Below are 18,604 nucleotides of genomic sequence, written 5' to 3'. Positions count from 1 at the left end.
TTTTTCCCTATGGCCAATTAAAAACAACCCTCTGTCATTTCCCACAATAAAACGGAATGGGTTAATAACCAGTCATATGAACTAACAAAATATTTTACATAATGCTCTGCTCATTTTATTCTTCTTACCTATGGAAAAATAAATATTTTCTGCCTTTACTACTACTTGGCATCTCCTAGGCCTTAAAATAAGAGGGATTCATCTAGACATTGCTGAATAGTACCATAAGCATGGTAAGCTTTAATCTTTCCTGTAGGGTAGCCGTCTGATGTGACTTCTGGCAATGAAGAGGTATTTTGGGACCACACATTTTGTCTACAATATGAGAAAAAATAGCAGGACCCTAAAAACCTCTCAGGATGACAACAGTGAAAAAGAGGGAGCATGCTCATTCACAGGCTCATGCAGACGGAGTGGCATCCAGGATTGGGGTGGAAAAGGAACCTGGCTTCCTCACTGAGGGGTCCGGGGACGCTGGCCAAAGAGTAAACCACTGATGTATGCCCACCTTTAAAGGTCTGATTCTACCAGGCACTGCATACTGCTTATCTCCTCCAGATGTTACATTCCCGATTTGGAAATATTCTTCCTAGGGTTATGTACGGCTATGTCATCTGAGAGAGTTTTCCCATAACCATCACTACTGAACCAAAGACCTCCTCAAATTTGAGTCTTTTCATAAAAATCAACATTTACTAAAACTGAAAAGCACAGAATTCCATCTCTATATAGTCAATGATAATGCAATCTCAAGAAAATTATAGCCATGGCTGGTATAGCTCAGTGGATTGAGTATGGGCTGCGAACCAAAGGGTCACCAGTTCAATTCCCAGTCAGGGCACATTATCTGGGTTGTCAGCCAGGTTCCCAGTGTGGGGCCATGTGAGAGGCAACCACACATTGATGTTTCTCTCCCACTGTTTCTCCCTCCCTTCCCCTCTGTCTAAAAATAAATAAATAAAATCTTAAAAGAAAAAAGAAAATTGTAAAGCAACAATCGGCCTGTGATTATATCAGTAAGAGCCCCCACCATTTACTGACCACATACATCAGCTGAGTACTGCAGGCAGAAAACATACATTACTTCATTTACACTTTGCAACAACTTCAATGCGGTAGGTGACACTAGAGCCTTTTTAACACAGACGGGAAACACAGATTTAGAGGGATTATATAACTAGCCCAATGTCCCCATGCTGATAGAGGGAGAACTCACTTTTGTTCCCAAATGCAACTCTAAATATATTATGCAGGGTTAATTGCAGAATAATCTATCCCCAATTCTGTCTCCATACTGGAGCAGACAAGCTTGCTATAATTTTTGTCTTCATTTTTTCCTGGATGGATCTCTAGCCAAAGGTTTCATCTCAGGGACAGGCTCTGATAGGTGGCCTGAGACACCCTGGGAAAGACGGAAGTGCAGGCTGTAGGAAACAGGGCTGTGATTAGCATGGATGCATGGGAAAGGCACACAGCAGCGCAGATGTCAGCTACTGCTGCTGGTGGGTGTCTGTTTACATCCCACATCCCTGTGCTGAGCGGCATTCAACTGCCATGGACCTTCCCTCTATCGGATGCTCATTCTCCAGACGCCCTCCCCCTTTGATCCATGACAAAACTTTAGGTAGATATTTAAGTCGCACTCTCCCACAGGAGGGTTACCAATTAGTATGAATCCCCAAAATGGAATTTTTACAAACGAACAAGAGTCACTGTCTTCCTCTCAAATCCCTACAGTTATTTGGCAGTTAGTTCTTCTCCTGAATTTCTTCTTCTTATGTGAACTTGGTCTCCCAACAGTATCATCAACTCCACAGGCCAATCCCAAGCCTATTTATAACTCAGAAGTTGTTTATCTTCTAAGTGAGTGTCTATATTTTTAAATGAATAAAACCAGGGGCCTTGCTTATCAAGTATAATATAATACAAGGCTTGTGGGAAAACTACGAGAGCAACCAGGCACAGCATCAAAATTTGATGCAGGCTTCCTGTAGAGTGTAAGTTTCAACCACGAAGACAAGAATAAAAGACACAGTTTTGGAAGGGTATCTGTGACTTTTCCAAGATGGCAATAATTGCAAGCTGCCAAAAGCAAAATACCTAAAGCTGACAACCAAAAGGGCCCTCCAATGAAACATAACAGAATTTTTTTAATAAGAAGAATCTGTCAACACACCATTCCTCTGCCTGATGTTAAGAAGTTTACATACATAAACATATACCTGGACTTTATATATTTCTCTAAACACAGCTGTTAACAAAAGCTTATTCATAGACACACAGCTAAGAACTAACTAAAGGAGGTTTGGCTCCAATTATAATACTGAAGTGGTAATAAGAGCGAGTTTACATACCTTACCTATAAATGGGAAAATGGGCAGCCTGGACTTCGAGGGAAGCCTGCTTTCATTAGACCAAGAGGGCACGGATGCTGCTGGTGTCTAGAGGAGGCTGGGGAATTGCAATCCCTTTCAATACAAGTGATGAGCCTTGGCCACAAGTAATATTTATACAGCTCTAATTATATAAACAAGGGATACTGACTTATCCAAAAATGGCAGACATAATTATCTAGGGGAAGAGAAGTGTGGAGAGTAAGGAAGGTAAATCATCCTATTCTACACACAGAAGTCAACAGACCCTTCTGGAAGCCAAGAAATGTCCATTGTGTAGGAGTATAGGGGTTGATCCCCCCAAATAACAGGCTAAAAGTGAAAGAGGCGGCTACAGGGGCACAGGAAAAGGGCAGGGACTACTCTTTTCATTTTAAGTTTTATACAATTGTTTGATTTCTTGAAGTACATACTGCATGACTTTGAAAAAAAATTCTAAATTTGTTTAATTTGAATTACTAACACAAAAAAATCAAAATTAAAAAGATGTCTAAATTCCTTGGGCTGGAAAAAATAGTGGAGGTCCTCATTCATTAACACAATCACCTTCTTGACGGGGTGCCCATGGACTGCTAGGCAAAGGGGCAGTGTGCCAAGCCCAGGAAGCCAGTCTGGACGGCCTGACAATACGAGGTGGTAGGGGCTGCAAAAAATCACTTGCCCTCCTGCCCAACATGCCAAGTGACTACATGAATAACAGAACTGGGGAACATCAGCAAAGACCTGCCGCCATCCCCCCAGGCCAGGAAGGAGAGCCATTACCATCTACCACGCAGTATAACATCTGAGGCCTAATCAGAATTCAAGTTAAGCACTACCAGAATTCAGAGAGAGGGAAACAGTCCTTTAAGGCTTAGTGGGAAGGTAAGGAAAAGTGCCACCATCGACTGAATCCTAGCTGGATCCTAAGGGACGCACAAGATGTCAACAGGTAGAGATGGAAAAGGAAACAACCTGATAAAGGCTAGAAGTGAGAGAATAGATGGTGTGTCTGGAAATGGGATGTGGTCTAAACCGCATCGAACAGCACACCCCATGCTACTGTTGCCCCACTTCAGCTGCGAGAGTGTGGGCAGGGCTGGGAGTTTGTTTAGGGGTTTCTGGCATAATGCAAAACGACACACAAAATCAACTTCAATACAGTAAAAGAGGTGTGCCTCAAATTATCTAATTTATAGGAATACACCTTTCATGTTTAAACTGGCTTATTTTGCCTTGGACAGACTCTTAAGTGCCAGACACTGCTATTTATCTTATGATTATTAGGGGTCCCTGTGATGCCCTCAAGTTTCCCGCACCTCCTTAGCTTTATGCCAGTGGGTTCTGTCAACAGTTTTTCCTTAAACCCCCCCAAAGCGTTGAACGCGTGAGACTTAGAGATTTGAGTTTCAGGTACCTCCAGTTCTCCCTTCAGCTTACAAAATGGAATGCCATTATAAATATACATGTTCTTTAAAAAATATTTCTTCTTTGACATTCTTGTGTAATACTTGCTATTTTTGACATTGCCATCATTTAATCCAATGAAACAGAACCAAATTTTATCTGCACAGCCCCAAGTACTGATTTTGATTAAAATATACACATTTGACTTACAGTTTCTTTGTGTCTGAGTAGTTGTAGCAGTTACTGGATTACAAACAAACAAACCTATTCTTGCCTATCAAACTGAGTATTTATAAAAGACAGCTTATTTTTTTTATCATGGATCTCAAGCCTTCCAAAATAAAAATAAGCATATTAACTTTTACTCTGGCCTTTATCGATGTCTAGAAGTCCTGTTTATGAAAGAAACCAAGTGTTGTAAGTAAAACTTGGAAGGAAGAGAAAAATCAAGAAATCTTTACTTTTGTGTTATTTTAATCACATAAGTCAAATAGGCAGGTACTGAAGATTAAAAATTGACAAGCTATTGCACCTGCCTTCAACAGCTCCATGAAGCTGGGAGAGACATGGGCGAACAATTCCCAAACATAGGTTCCACACCTCAGGCCACACCTCAGGCCCCAGGCTCCCAGGGCATCTACATTCAAAAGGTGACTAACAAATATTACTTGGTTGAGTAGATGAAGAAATGCATAAAATCTGTCATTTCAAAGATATTTTTGCTTAGACTGATGCTAAACATTTACTTTTTAAGATGACTCCATAAAACAAAAATCAGACATAACTAGAGCAGCTGTATGTGGATGTAATAAAAAATGAGAAGTGGGTACATGAGTAGCTGAAATTCTAGAAACAGAGCTAAAATTCAGGACAAGCCAGATGAAAGGAGAGAATTATTCCAGAGATTTAGCCCAGGCAGAGGAAAAGGCGTAAGCCCAAGCAAGGAGGCAAGAACCATCGATAACTGTGGAAAGTTCAAACAGGTTAGTATTGCTGTAATATAAAGTTCAAGGCAAGTCACGGCAGAAGATGAGCTGCGTCATCACACAGCACCAGGTCTGCCAGATGGAACAGCACGAACTTATCTTGTAGGAGACAAGGACCCCCAAAAAGGACATGGTCAAGCTTGTCGAGCTGGTATTTTACAGGGATCCCTCCCGTGGGTGACTAGAGGGCAGATATGGCCGGTGGGGAAGAGACGGGAGGCAGGGAATATAGCCAGAAAATGTCCTTGGATTTGGAGGAAAGCATAGACAAGAAATATTCAGGTGTTAAAAAAATCGCCAGGTTTTGGTGACTGACTGGACAGGAGTGGGCGAGAGGATGCAGGAGAATGTAATGGATACAGCTTGGGTGACCAGTAGACAAAGAGCACCGAACAAGAGGAACTCACAGTCAAGGGGAGTTTTGAGGGGTTTCACTTTATTTTGTTTGATAATGATAATACACGTGATTGACAAGGAGCATGCTACCCCAATAAAAAGGGAAATAAATAGGTAAAACAAGTAGAGGTGATAATACAGGTCCAAAACTGGATGACTTCAAAGTAAACAGAATACAGAAGACCTGAGTCCTTCTTCCTAAAAGATGCATTATGATTTCATCAATTGAGTGCCATATAAGAGTAGAGTCCTAGCAACAATTTGTTACATAAAAATAATCCAGCCCTGGTCAGTGTGGCTCAGTTAGTTGGAGCATTGTCCCATAACCAAAAGGTTGCAGGTTCAATTCCCAGTAACGGGCACATGCCTGGGTTGCAGTTTCGATCTCTGGTGAGGGCTCATACAGGAGGCAACTGATCGATGTTTCTCTCTCACATCGATGTTTCTCTCTTTCCTTCCTCGCTTCCTTTTTCTCTAAGAAGCAATGAAAAAAGTGTCCTCAGGCGAAGATAAAAAAAATAATAATCATCATCCAGAAACTGGGGCCAAACAGGGTGCTCCATAACCATATTTAAGAGGATGGGGTAACCTGAAGAAAGGTTAGGAGACCCAACAGCACCAATTCAAGGGGAAATATGTCAGAATCAAAGCCATAATAGACCAGGCACCATCAGGCACCAAATCCACCATACACAGCCTCAGGATCCTTAGTCTGTCCTCTCATTTGATAGTTACCTTGTCCATCGCCAACAAGACTCTCCGGTGAACACCTACTGCACGGCCTACCCACTTCTTTCCCTGGTACTGATGTGGGAAATGTCCTGATCTCTTTTACTTTCAAATATTTGTTGGGTCTCCAATAAGTTTTAAGGAGTTAGTTGAAGCCGTGTGAATTACAACTTGAAAAATCTTCCCAATAAATACAGAAGCTATTCTTACAACAGCTTCACAGGAAGAGGTCACAGCTAGGCATGGGAAAGGTCCAGCCTCCTGCCTCCTGCAGGCTGGAGCTCTCACTTGGCAGTCACTCACTCCTCATCTCTGCTCCCAGTTTTGTCCCAGTTGCTGTTTGGTCAGATCTCGATAATTTGTAACCCTAAGCACAATGTACACAAGCACATGGCAGAGGTGGACATCTCTAGTACTTGACATTCAAACCATTGGCACAATGTCAGCATTTCATAGAGAACTTTAAATGTTTTGGTTTGAGAGCTAATGCAGTATTTCTATTGGTCAACACAAGCAGCCCAGGCAGAAAGCAAAGTATATTTATTTCCCTCAACATCAGATGTTATGCTCAGCTGCTGATCCAATCTTGCCTACAGAGACCATAAGAAACTTGAAAAATTGGTAAGTAAGAAAAGTCCATCCAATGCAGAGCATATTTAAAGAACATTTGTAATTTCAATGTAAAATGGCTTTTTGTGCTTTTAATGTCCTAAAAATGTTTTAATGGATGGAATGTCAAGTGAGAGATTTATAGGTGATATTAGATTTTTCAAAGTTCAAAGACTAAATTAACTTTCCCCTGTAAATGTTCCTTTCAATTGCAAAAAGCAGGCTTTTCTTCCATGCATTGGTACACTAGGCATTAGAAAATTCTACTTTTAAAAAAATTATAAACTTACTGCTTATAAAATATAAGACAGTGTTGTGTGTATGTGAATAATGAGTTAAAGCCAGTCTTGGGCATGATAAAGAGCACCGATACAGCTGGGATGTGATGTAATCCTCAGAGCTAAGCGAGTCCAATAAAAAACTAAAATGCCAGAGAAAAAAAATGAAAAAGAAAAACAGAAGGTTTGGTCTAAGAGCACAAAAGGCCACAACCTCACTAAAAACTAAAACCGGAGGTGAAATACTGCATGTAAGGAAGCACTTAAAGTCTTCTCTGAATTGCGGATCGCCTGGGCTACTGGTGTGGACTGAATGGTGAGTTACAACTGATTTTTCAAAGGAAAAAACGGAATTAAATACACCTCACAGCTGCTGTTTTAGCTCTCATTAATGTCTTAGTTTTTGATTTCCATGTTCTTGATTCTTAACTTCTGATTTCTTCCTGTGAGTTTTCACAAACATTTAAATAGCAAGCATTGATAGCCTTTTAGTTTTAATTTGTGGATGGTAAAGATAAACAACAATTTGTTGAACTTATTCTATCATTTGTTTTTCTAGGAACTGCACGGTAAATTCCATAAATCTAGACAAGGAAGTAATTTTAAAATTTAATATGTGCTTAGAATCTACTCCAGTTTATTTTCCAGCCAAAAAGAAAAAAATATTATTTTAAAGAACCACATTTTCCAGAAAATTGTAAGAATGCTACAAGAAGGGCAGCATTTTAGAAGGCAATTTATCAACTAGGTACACCTCACCCACTGCTGTGAAACTTTTTAAAACAACCAAATTTAGTATTTTTTTAAAGCTGTGATTCTTCTTAACAAATGACTCTCTAAATCGAGAAACTGCAACTTATTAAGTCGTCTCTCTAATTCATTTTTATACCTACCAACTTTCTTGCCCATTTTCCCCATTTAAGAAGGGGAAGGCATTCACAGGAGAAAATATCTCTATCTAAATGGACACACAGACATACAGACATTCGAATATACAGGGTCCAGCACAAATAACACCCCCTTTTTGTGGCAAAATCTTTTACTACAAAATCATAAGCATGTAATCTGTAACATAACATGATCGCACTCAAGCAAACGATAGGCCATTTTAGGTGAGATGTTCAAATTAAAACTATAAATCCTCACACCCATATTATTACCCTACCAACCACACCCACACAAGCGTTACTTCTGCCGGACCCTGAATACACAGATCGCACACTTAACATAATTAAAATGAACAGACTAGCATTTTCAACTTCCCTCTCTGTTCTAACCAACTCTCCGTAGCCCCACCAATTTTTTAAAAAGATACTTCATTGCCTTTAGTGCTTCTTCAACATAAAACATTTCACTGGCTGCTAGGGATTACCATGTGTCATCAGATAGTTTGGGAAGAAAGTCAAAGTTTTTTCTGGTAAACATAACCAAGATCTAGGCTTACTTTTTGCCATATGCCCTCTGGTACAATATACAGAGTTTTTTTTAACCATTAATGTGTAATTTTACTAATAACTATTAAGTGTATGAGCATTAACCCTACAACACTGCCATTTGTGTAGATAAAAAAGTCAAATATCAGCAAGTTCAGGAGAGTCAATTTAATAAAAAACAGTCAGAGTCTCAAAAGACAGCCCCAGAAGCCAAGGGGGTAAGGAGAGCAACAACCATGATTTACAATTGTTATATGACAGCCAGAGCCAGGCCTTCTCATTATCCCCATAAGCACGGTCCTTGGCTTTTACAGCCTTTGCACAAATACTGTATCAAAAATAGGGGTTTCCAGCATCCAAATCACATTAGGAAAGACTTTCTATTATTGCCTCTATTTTACAGATTAGAAAACTAGGGTCCAGAAAGTTTCAGTGACTTGAACAAGATAAACAGCTACCAAAGGCCAGGGACAGTATTCACGGAAAAGTCATCTGGCTCCAAAGCACCTACCCCACCTTGTCTCTGAGCTAAGGAGGTGAATGTATAAACCTGTGTACAGCTATAAAGAAAATAAACATGTGGTGAGAGGCTGGGAAGGCCTGGGTAGGGAGGGGCTTGACTGGCAGATGCTGTGAACAGGGATGGCCCTGAGAAGGTGACATTTTAACAGAGACCAATATGAGGCAGCCACACGGAGATGCTAGAGATAGACAACCACAGAGATGCCAGGGCCCAAGGTACCCCTGCCCCCGTGAGTGTGTTTTAGATCTTTATAGATTTAGGCTTCGACATCACCGTGGTAATGTTGTGAAAGCACATTCACCTGGGTATTCCTGCTATCCCCACGCAGTGCCCGAGAAAACTCAGTTGGCCATGTGTGCAGATCCTTGTCAACAGCCCTCACCAGTTTACAAAGGGCCAGAAGCCTTTTGTGATTTATTGGGACCGAGAAAGTACCTGGCCAGTGCTTTGCCAGCACTGCAGGACAGACGAGGAAAAGCTCAAGGTGATAGCTAGGCAGGTAATTTTTTGGTCTTATTTTATTTTTTTGTTCCACTGGGCCAAAATAGCTAAGTAGAACAATAATCTATATTTATAATGAATACTGGCTCACTTGCCAAAGACACAAATATCTGCTACTTCGCCTTCTCCACATCCCCCACCCCATACACACAAACACACCTGACTTCTTCCACAGCTTAATCACGTCAGTGACGTTCAAGAGATAAAAGAAAGCTCGTTGGCACTTTTGCTGCTACAGGCTGGAGTTTCACATTATAGGTGAAAGAGTCACCAAGCTGAGGACAGGAGAAGTCTCTGCTGTCCACCTGGATGAGGAAGTTGGGAGCAGGGTCAGAGATAGTGCAAGTTACACTGACCTTCTATCTGTCGGGCCTCTCCCGCCAGCTACCAGAGGGGAGGCATGAAACCAAAGGAAGAACACACAAGTCAGATGCCAGTCACTGAGGGCTTGGAAGGGCTGGGTTCCAATCACAGGTGCTCTGACTACCACCTAGGAAACATGCCCAACACACTAAGAACCTTCATCTGCTTTCTTCCTGTGTAAAAGAAAGAAGTTTTAGCTCATTTCTTAGAAATTTATGTAACTGCTGGGTTAGGTGAAAATACAAAGTTCCTCTCTCCATGCGGTATGGACAAGCTAAGAAACACCCGTCTTTTCAATGAGAAACAACATCTCTAGTAGTTAAGGCTTTAGAATGACCCTGACCTGCATTCAGATCTCAGTTCTACAGGGTGCCAGTTGTGACGCCCTTGGACAATTTATTCAAGCTCTTTAGACCTCAGGTTCCTCAGCTGTAAAATGGGATTACTTCTATCTTATCGGTACTACAAAAGGACTTAAAAGTGCACATCTGTAGTTCATTCATTTTCACTGCTAAATAAAATTTCACTAAATAATGGGGTTTTTTTTTACCCATTCTCCTGTCAATAATCATTTGAGCCATTTCCACACTTTTGCTATTACAGTGTTCTATGAGCATCTTTGTACATGTTACTCGATATGCTTAAGTAAGAATTTTCTAGGGCATATACCTAGGAATCAAAATGCTCAGCTATGGGGTAAGTGAGTGTTCAACTTTTCCAAATATTCCCAATGCCTTTTTCAAAGTGATACACTTTAGAAACAGAACGCTGAACAGGGAATTTTTTTAAAGTTCTGGAAAACTACATACAACGTGAGCAATTTTCACAGCGGAGTATATGTGTATATGGATTAAACTCATTTGTTTTAGCATTGGCAGGGTGGCTCAGTTGGTTGGAGTTCGTCCTGTGCACCAAATAATTGTGGGTTCAATCCCTGGTTGGGGTGTGTACAGGAGGCAACCAATGGATGTTTCTCTCTCACATGGATGTCTCTTCCTTCCTCCCTCTTTAAAATCAATTAAACAAATAAAAAATAGCCCTGGCTGATGTGGCTCAGTGGATTGAGCGCTGGCCTGCAAACCAAAGGGTCACAGGTTCGATTCCTTGTCAGGGCATATGCCTGGGTTGTAGAGGCCAGGTTCCCAGTGTGGGGCGCATGAGAGGCAACCACACATTGATTATTTCTCTCCCCCCTTCTCTTTCTCCTTTCCCCTCTCTCTAAAAATAAATAAATAATTTTTTAAAAAGTAAAATATAAAAAAAATCCCCATATCCTCAGGGGAGCATTTTTAAAAATCACTTCCTTTAAAAGGAGGAAATGCAAAACCCAAATTCAGGACAGGGTTACCGCTGGAAGGTGACAAAGAAAAGGTAAGGAGGGTAGCAGGGAAGTCTGAGAGACAATTACACCTTTGCTGTGTGTCAGGCACTGAGCTCAGGACCCTTCCTTCAAAACTAACATGCACACACACACACATACATACATATTTGTGTGTATATATACACATATGTATGCATAATACTGTAATATATCAGCAAAAAAGTGCATGTCAACACAAGTATACACACACACATATACCTTCTTCTCCTGAACCACTTTGAAAATAAACTGCAGGCCATCATGACCCTTCCTCCCTGAACACTTCTACATGCCCCTCTGAAGAGTAAGAACAGTCTCTGCTTAAACACACCATTAACATACCTGGAAAGAACAACCCATGAATACCATCGAATAGAGTCTGAATTCAAATTTGGACAACTGTCCCAAAACAATTTCTATAGCTTTATCCTCTATTTCCCTCAATCGCCAATCACAGTTCAATTATTTCATTATTTCTTTTCAGCCTCTTTGATCTACAGCTGCTCCCTCCCACCCTTCACGTTTGTTTGCTTTCTGTGAACTTGATGTTTTAAAGAGTCTAGAAAGGTTGTTTTACAGAATGTTCCACATTCTGAATCTGTTGGACTGTTGATCTGTGTTTAGCAGACAAGGTACGTTGTGTACATCTAACTGAATCATATTAGGAGGCACAAAATGCCAAGTTATCTCATTTTTGATGTTTGGTCATTCAGATATCCCTGCTGAAATGGTGTAATTTTTTCTTCATTACTAAAAATGATCTGGGAGTGATCCTTTCATACCGGAATATCCTGTTCTCCCACAACATTTCCCCAAGTGGCTTTTTCACAGGAGAATGTTCCTGAATCAGTTATTGCACTAAGGTTGCAAAACAGCGACTGTCTACTTCTATCATCCCTTCTGTATTTTCTAGCTGGCCTTCTTTGGTAAAGAACTTCCTCCATTTCAATCTCCCTTTTTCAAATCTGTACTTTTATTTTTTTCTTATTTTATTTTATTTTATCTTTGTTGTTCAATTACAGTTGTCCCTATTTCCCCCCTTTACTCTTCCCCGCCCTACCCATCCCCACCTCCCACAGTCAATCCCTGCCCCGTTAGCTTTGTCCATGGGTCCTTTATATGTGTTCCTTGACAACCCTTCCCCTTCTTTGCCCCGTTATTCCCGTCCCCTCTGCTTACTGTCAGTTTGTTCTTTATTTCCACGTCTCTGGTTATAATTTGCTGGCTTGTTTGTTTTGTTGATTAGGTTCCACTTATAGATGAGATCATATGGTATTTGTCTTTTACAGCATCCATATCTTTAATATCACTATAAACTTCCTGAATTTGGCTTGTTTTTCATAGCATTTTCATCTATCACTGTCATTCTTGTGGATATCCAAACTGTCAAATTAGAAGTGCCTACAAGTCCTTTTTTTATATTTCCCCATTGGTCTTCAGCACTTCCTTTTTTGTTTTGGGGATTTTTTTTGTTTTTGCTCACAAGGTACCTCAGCTCACCTGTACTTGCCGTGTGCCTGATTTCAAATCAGTTCCTTCTCCAAGGAGCCCTGGTTCCTTTTAGTGGGGAGTGATTCTTACAAACAAGACAACCACATTGATACTGGGAATCACTACTTCTCCATTGACAGAGGGTTTTTACTTTTGTCATTTAAGAATGGAAAGAGCTTCAACAACTTTATAGATACTGGGTTGTCATGACTTGTAGGCCTGAAGGTTTTTACTGTTTTATTAAGGACTTGTGCAGGTTTATACCTGGAAGGAAAATAGCCTCTGGACAGAGATATTGCAAATACAAAAAAAAAAAAGCAATAATGTAAGAAAAACACTAGAAATTGGTGTAGGCTACAGTAGAAAAAGAAAGGAAGGGAAGGAGGGAAGGAGGAAGGGAGGAGAATGGAGTGAAACAAAACTGTTCCTGGTCCAAGCGAGTGGCCAGCACGACTCTGCCACGCCCAGTACAGGTGGAAAGGAGTGCTGGCTGGTCTCAGATTTCACAGACAGACATCACGTCTGAAGCAGTGAAGAAATGGCACCGATAACTCCCATAGAGCACAGCAAGAACTAAGGTGACTGACTCATAGTGAAGTCCATTGGAAAAGTGAAAAACAGTTGACCCCTGAACACCACAGGGGTTAGGGGTGCCAACCCCCACAGAGTTGACAATCTGTAAATAACTTGTGACTCCCCAGTAACTACAGTGACTCCCCAGTTGACCCTTTACATCAGAGAATCAACCAAATGCAGATCAAAAACAGTGTCTCCCACCCATGGATGAAAAACCATGGTTGGGAATATGAAAATACTGTTTTCCACCTGCAGTTGATTGAATCCATGGATGTGAAAGAAACCCATGAATACGAAGGGCCAACTGTGTTTAGTGAAAATTTCAGAGTATGACCTATGTCAAATGGAATGGTCTAAAAAAGACACATCCATTCAACGACGGGTCCCACTCTGTGGGCTCAGGATTCATAAAAAGTCTGAGCCCTACCTTGAAGCTGCACAGAAATGCGCTTTTCGCATTCAAGTCCTACTCATTTTGAAATGAACACACTTGCTTTGCTGTCACACGCTGTGTCTAACAAAATACAAATTCATTTAAAGAACTGACCCATTTATAAGTTACTGCCACAGTATTTTATTAAAACCAAAGGTTACTGAGTCCTTCAACAGGTAGGAAGTACAAAAAATTTTAGGTTTTCAAGTGTATGAGAATCACTTCTCTGCCCTATTCCCGCTCCCACCTCGAGCCTGGATATTTTTATTCTTTTCCTTTGGCTACGTAAGCCTGAATCTAAAACAAATATACAGGTAGTTGATATTTAGCTAAGTCGTTAAAGCTGTTGGTTTCTCGGAACTGACAACCTTCCCCATCCCCATAGCAAAGGGACATGCATTAATGCTCTAAGCCCCAAGATCTGGAGATCTGAGCACTGCATGCTTAATGGAGAAATGCAAACACCACCGCAGTGAGGCAAAAAGAGGTCAGAGACTCATTTCCGTGCCTGGCCCTAGGGAAAAGAACCACGCATTTCAAAATAATGCTACAGAAGAACAGGCTGGAAAAACAGACATCCAAGTGGCTCAATCTAATTCCAGGCAGAGAAAGGAATCAGTTTCCCAAACTGAGAAGATGGGAGTTTCATAGCTTTCCACCCCTCTCACCAAAGTGCAGGCTTGCATGGAATTGCTGAATAAGAGCGTAAAATACTCTGGCCTTCACAAGCACTCCCTATGGCTGAGTGCCACTTCTGCGACTGGAATGGAGGGGCCATCAGGAGCACAGCCCACCCTCCTTCCTCCCCCATGTAAGCTCTGTTGGGCTGGATACCCCAAGGAGGTCTGAAGGACTGGGCAAAGGCTCCGTGCCTCCTGCAGCCCTAAACTACAGTGCAGAAGAACATCAGCCTAAAATGGGGGCGTGGAGGGAGACTGTGTGGGGCCTGAGCCAGGGGAAGTCCTGGCAGGTTGAGAGTCCCTGAGACAGCTGATTATTCCTTTGCCATTTGAGTCACTCACTGATTCCCCAACGTTTTTCTCAGAGTCACACACTGCCAGGGACCTAGTATCTGACTCTCGCAGGAACGGGAACCATGTGATGTATTAACCACTAACCCCTCATTTTAGAGATCTAAAAACTGAAACACCAAGGCACTTAGTAACATCCCAATATCACAGCAAGAAACTGAGTCCTAGTCAAACCAAGGCCCACTGCATCCCATGCACATACTTGTACACTATGCTGCACTGTCCGCCCATTACTCCAACAGGGCAGTGAGAAAGCTTACTTCACATTCTAAAGCCTAAGCGCAGAATTATTACTGCTGATAAGTTACTCAACATACAGTTAGGTTTAGCCCCAATTAAAGAGCTGACAAAATTATCTTCCTATATCGAAATGACATTAAGTACACCTACTATTAAAGGTCTACACCACTGGTTCTCAGTGGAATAGACCCGTGGGAGCGTTTAGAACTATCTGGAGAGCTCTGATTGTCACAGATCACAGGGTGCTGCTACCACCTCGTGGACACAGTGGGGGGTGCAGCTAAACAATACCCAAGATGGTTCACCCACAAAGAACTGGAACAAAAAAATGTCAACACTGCCAAGGTTGAGAAACTCTGGACCATACCAAAAACTGTAGACAAAAAAATCCCTACAAACCATCCTGACAGTCCAGATGCAGTTCCTGGTAGAGAGGCTGGTGATGGGTGACCATTCTCATGGACCCAAAAGTTTGGTGCCTGCACCGCACCTTGCCCTGCTCTAGCAGCTCCCATGATGCGTCTGCACAACCACAGGAAGGGAAGACAGACCCAAGTTCTTGAATGTGGTAGTCTTGTGCTTTGCTACAAATTCTACTAAAAGTGTTTTAAGGGAAGTGGTTGGAATTAAAATTAAGGTCTGGTTTTGACATTATCAGCTTGTTATCCATACTAACCCAGTGCCCACTGTCACACATAATCAAAGGGTTGGCTGTTTGTAGCAAAAACTCAGATATTTTGACCTTCGTGGTTTTAGAGTCTGAACAGTAGGGCCCAGGAAGGACGCCGGGCAGTCAAGACAGAGAGGAGCTTACGCTTTGTTAAAAGAGGAAGCTCATAGGTGTCTGCAATTCAGCTTAAGAAAAGCCTGCAGATATTTCTAATGTGAGAACTAATTAGCACAGTTTCTCAATTAAAATGTGATCACAGCGCCCATCCAATTTTAAGTTTAATTCAAGCGTGTGTGTCCCAACCTGGACTCCAGCCGCAGGGGAAGTCAACGGGCCATAGTGGCCAGGAGTTAGGAGGATTAAATCAGAACTACTCCAGCGTTCAGGCCTAGATTTTTCTACAAGGAAAACCAGACCGAAAACGAGAAGCAGCAACAAGCAGAGGCCACCTCTGCCGGGGCCCCAGAGAGTCCGTGTGCGTGTGCCTCCAAACCACATGCAGCAGTCTGCGCCACTCAGTGATTGATGTCTTTTGTTTTAATCGCCATTATCAACAGTCTAATTCTGTGCCTTTGCTTAACATCAGTGCAGGAGATAGGAAGCTGAGTTGAAGTCAAAAGTCAGAAACACATTCATACTCAGAAAATGTCAAATGAAATGGAGGTTCTCTATGGTGTGGCACCTGGAGGCTAACTGGAGAAAGTAAAGGAATCCACACCTTGTAGACACTTAAAACCTTGATCAAAAACAGGACATACCTACTCACAAACTCAAACACACATGTGTGTCTTCCCTCAAAAAAATATTGACTGCTAAAGATGAGACTGCAGAAGAAAGCTGAAAGGCCTGTGTACACACATGCTCATACTCACCAGCAAGCACAAAACATGCTCCCCCACGTGCCCCCAGCTGGCTGAGAGTTAAACCGACCTACGTTTGAATACCGTCTGGTCATGCGTTAGCTGCCCAACTTACTTCTGGTGAGTTACTTAATATTCTAAGCATCAGCTTCCTCACTTGCAAACTGGTGATAATGGTTAAGTCACTGGCAAGGCTCTGTGTCACCCAAGAGCTCAGCAACCCACGCCCCACTGCTGTGCTGGCACCCCGTGTGTTCTGCCGCATTTACCTAGTAGCTCTCTCTGCCCAAAACTCCCTCCTCCCCCACTTTGCCTGACTAAAGTCAATACATTTGTCAACATTCACAGGCACCTGATATCACCATTCTTGCAGCTGGAGGGTGCTAGGTGCTCCTCCTTCAATGACCGCCCCTTGTCACACCCAAATGTACCACTCTGGTCCTGGCCACACGATTCAGTTAGTTGGGAGTATCATTCATGCACCAAAAAGTTGCAGGTTCAATTCCCAGTCAGGGCACATGCCTAGGTGGTGGGTTCTATGTCCAGTCGAGGTACATACACAGAAGGCAACCTATCAATGTTTCTCCCCCCTCCCTCTCTCTCCCCATCCGGCCCTCCCTCCCTTTCCCCTCCAACTTCCTCTCTCTCTCTAAAAATCACTGGAAACATGTCCTTGGATGAGGATTATTTAAAAAAAAAAAAAAAAAAGTACGACTTTGTTCAGCCTCCCCCTAGACTGTGTGGCCTTCCTCAAAGTTCTCTGTGGCCAATGTATTTCCACAGTGCCTTGCAAATATGTTCGGAGAGATTTAGTGAGCAAATGAACAAAGGTCCTAGCAAAGGAAGAAAGATCGGGAACACACAGAAGCCAAAGACTACAATGCACCTTAAGGAGAGAAGAGTTCAGCAGGAGAAATCAATCCCATCACAGGTTGCAGAGAGGTCAGGAGAAAAAGACAACTGAGAAAAGAACAAGAAATTAGAAATGATGTCCCTGGCAGCCTAGAAGAAGTGTGGTGAGCATCATCATCAACTGTTCAAAGCAGTGAAGGAAGATAAGAGGGGCTTATTCCTTCAGGAGAAGGAGAAAGTGAGGTTCCCACTGGCTGAGCCTAGGGAGAGTGCTGGCCAGACAGAGGAGTCAGACAGCCACTTTAAGAATTTAATAAGGAGCCCAGGTCAATTCCCAGTCAGGGCACATCCCTGGATTGTGGGCCAGGTCCCCAGATGGGGGTACACAAGAGGCAACCACACACTGATGTTTCTCTCCCTCTCTTTCTTCCTCCCTTTCTCTAAAAATAAATAAATAAAATCTTTTAAAGAAAGAAAAAGAGAGAGAGAAAGAGGAGCCCAGTAGAAAATGGCTTTATGAGAAGCAAGGAGGATGGTCAGTTGGAGAGAAAAAAAATAGTAATTTCTATGAAATAAACTGGCATGCTTATAATGACTTCCTCTTGGCACAGGTTTTTGACCTAGGAGCAAAGACACTGTTTACTAACCCATAAGAAGTTAGAACATTGAGGGGGAAGGCAGGACCAAGAGTCAAAATGCAAGAATTCTAAAACATCCAACCAACCTTGGAAGAAGAAAAGCCAGGAGCATGATGACATATTAGAATTAATATAATTGAATAGTATAAAATATATTTAACAACATAAAATATTAGCAAACATGACAAGAATGAAGAAGCAGTCCATGTATAAATACCCTTTCTATTCAACCCATTCTAACAACTCTGGAAACCATCTAGGATATCACATATTGGCACCAAAAAGGGAGGGGAAAAGGTACACATTAGGACAAGGGAGACAAAACCAGCAATAATAAGTAAATGGCTTCAGTTAATTTAGAAATGTACGCAATGATTACACACATCTGTGCTATTTCCTCGTATTACAAAAATCACCCAGAGAACAAGTATTCATGTCATATGAAAACATCCCAAATAAATACCCTGGATTAAAGCTTCTAATGTTTGGACTAAAAGGAGGGAGGAGGAAATATCAGACTGTCCCATTTTAAGAATTTAACGAAGAACAGGAAGAAAAATGCTCCTCATAGGTAGGAGTTGATACAGGAGGATTTGAAAGCAATCCATTCTCCAAATATATTTATTTCTAATTATGAAATACTTCAAATATACAAAAATAAAAGTTCAGAAACTACTGTTTGCAAAACCAATGTACTCAGTCACCTAGTGTTCACTGACAGTGATAGTTACTCATAATGATTTCAGAGTTTAACAGAGGAAACAGCACAAGCACACCAACCACCCTATTAGGCCGCTTGCCTCTCCTCCCTCCCCAGGAGTCAGCACAGCCACACCCTCAGAATGTGTCTCCCAGA

The 18,604-nt window shown here is 41.8% G+C and overlaps 2 protein-coding genes across 13 annotated transcripts in view; one reads left to right on the top strand and one right to left on the bottom strand.

The window, feature by feature from the left end:
- Positions 1 to 18,604, bottom strand: part of MED12L (mediator complex subunit 12L) — a 313,958-nt gene that overhangs the window by 168,918 nt on the left and 126,436 nt on the right. The window lies entirely within an intron of this gene.
- GPR87 (G protein-coupled receptor 87) overlaps positions 1 to 18,604 on the top strand; it is an 87,270-nt gene that overhangs the window by 59,510 nt on the left and 9,156 nt on the right. Inside the window, exon 1 of one of the 4 annotated variants that reach the window (XM_045199990.2) lies at positions 6,452 to 6,511. The exons of 2 other annotated variants lie outside the window; for them this stretch is intronic. The gene's annotated coding sequence lies outside the window, so the exon portion shown is untranslated. Of the gene's footprint in view, positions 1 to 6,451; positions 6,512 to 6,650; positions 7,094 to 18,604 lie in introns of those variants that run through there. One more of the 4 variants, XM_024566217.3, reaches the window with a different exon arrangement.

The sequence above is a fragment of the Desmodus rotundus genome, chromosome 2 (assembly GCF_022682495.2).
Source record: "Desmodus rotundus isolate HL8 chromosome 2, HLdesRot8A.1, whole genome shotgun sequence".
Classification (NCBI taxonomy): domain Eukaryota; kingdom Metazoa; phylum Chordata; class Mammalia; order Chiroptera; family Phyllostomidae; genus Desmodus; species Desmodus rotundus.
This window is presented reverse-complemented; position numbering and strand designations above follow the sequence as displayed.